Source organism: Octopus bimaculoides, chromosome 18 (genome assembly GCF_001194135.2).
Source record: "Octopus bimaculoides isolate UCB-OBI-ISO-001 chromosome 18, ASM119413v2, whole genome shotgun sequence".
NCBI classification, from domain to species: Eukaryota; Metazoa; Mollusca; class Cephalopoda; order Octopoda; family Octopodidae; genus Octopus; species Octopus bimaculoides.
In genome coordinates, this window is record NC_068998.1 from 49,990,119 (window position 1) to 49,992,223 (window position 2,105).

General features: G+C 34.9%; 1 long non-coding RNA gene across 1 annotated transcript in view; it reads right to left on the reverse strand.

Moving 5' to 3' along the window:
• The window catches only part of LOC128249870 (uncharacterized), a 5,344-nt gene extending 3,307 nt beyond the window's left edge, over nucleotides 1–2,037 (reverse strand). Inside the window, exon 1 of the long non-coding RNA XR_008266002.1 lies at nucleotides 1,828–2,037. This is a non-coding gene — a long non-coding RNA (uncharacterized LOC128249870). The remainder of the gene's footprint in view (nucleotides 1–1,827) is intronic.
• Nucleotides 2,038–2,105: the final 68 nt, after the last annotated feature.

The window sequence follows — 2,105 nt, forward strand, 5'->3', positions numbered from 1 at the left end:
TATATATATATGGATAGATAGATACATAGATAGATAGATAGATAGATAGATAGATAGATAGACATACATATACACAAACGCACAAAATATGGGGGTTTAGTTCACCGGTGGACTGTGAACTTTATTTTCCTGTCTATATTCTTCTAGCTAATTTTACTCTTTGTCCTTCTATTTTATTTCTAATAAACTGTAAATGTCCCTGCCTAGAACTTTCGTGCATACTTTGTCTCTGATGACAGAAAACCCAGTGTGCGGACAATTTAGCCTATCATATGGGATATACCAGAAACAGCTGTAAAATTTCAAATTCACCTTACCCTATTGGAATTATGGTAACCGGCGTCAGATACACGCCTAGCCTTTGTTTCTCTTATCCTTTATCCTCTATAGTAATGTATCCCTAATAATACGGAAGCTTAATACGGATCCCTATTTCCAGAATCAGCTGTGCACTTGGAACCTAGATGAGGACTAAATATAGCACGTAATTAGCGTAACTTTTCGTTTAGATGACCACTGACTAAATCCCTCGTATTCTTCTCTCTCTCTCTCTCTCACTCTCTCTCTCTCTTTCTCTCTCTCTCTCTCTCTCTCTCTCCCCCTATATATATATATATATATATATATACATATATATATATATATATATTTCCCGTAAAAATGTTTCTCGTAAAAAATGTAAGATATATATATATATCTTAAATTTTTTAGGGGAAACATTTTGAATATGCAAATAATTATACTATTCCATTACCCTTCTACAGTCTAATAATGCTTAACGGTGAACCAATCTTTTGGGGTTCCATCAAGCTGTATCGATAGAATAAAGGGTAGATGTAGTAATAATATCAAAATTCGGGATGGAACTTTTAGACATTTAAGGCATCATTATGCGTGTTTCCACAAAACACATGTGTCTTCAGATCACAAATTCCAGAAAGGTTTCTGAAATTTGGAAGAAAAATATATTTCAAAACTGAATAGCATCAACTCCCTTAGTATACTCTAGATTCAAACACAAATAAATAAACCAACCAACCAATGTGTAGAATGCTCTAAACCACACCACTATACTGCAAGAAACATGTAAAAGGTCACTCTGAGAATGTGTCATTGTTCAATTGAGACACTAATCTCCACCAGTTGATCGATTTAGTGGCTGTACTAGATCACCAGTTTACTTCAGACTTCATTACAGATAGACATGACTTAAATAAGATTTGGACAAAGGAATGTAAACATACTTGATATCTGAACACTGAATAGTAATATAAGTGAAACGTCACATCACCCACCTCCATCCCAAAGTAACTACCATACTTTGTTGTACAACCATCACGTCTCTCTCCTCTCAACAAAATACACACAGGAACACCCATGTAACTCACTCAAACATCGCGCTGGACAAAAAGCGTTGAAATATTTCTGTGTGTAAACAATCCACCGGTTCTTCATTTTGATGGAAAGCTTAATGTTGGTGGAAAAGGCTTGAACTCCGACTTTCGTCAAACGATGAAACACAGTCTTTCGAGACACTTTCATTCCATAATGACTGAAACAATCTATTAATGACAGCCTTAGGATCACACGGTTTTACCAAACACCTGTTTTTCCGTGGTTTTCCCAGTTTTTCTAATGACACAAACGACCTTGTTTCATCACTGCGGTATATATGCACATACATTCTGATTCCATGATGAATTTCAAATTACAAGATACAATTTTAAGAGAAGCGGTGGCACAGCAGTAACATCGCTGGTAACTATCGTACATTTTCAAAAATTGATCTAGTATATTATTTCAACCATTTATTTATTTCATACCTACTGGCAGACCGGGTCTGAATTTGTATGAATTCGATAAGTCTCGGGACAACCAATTTTCGCTAACTTATCACAATTTTGTTTCAAGTCGAAAGTTGATACAGCTAGGATGAGAAAAAATACGTTTTTCAATCATGCAGTTACGTAGATCTTTATTGTAAATTAGCGATTTAAATAGAATCGGTTTCAGACATTCTCTTCAATTTACATTCATATACATATGTGCGTTTGTTTGTGTGTGTGTATATGTGTGTGTGTTTGTGTGTGTGCGTGTATATATAT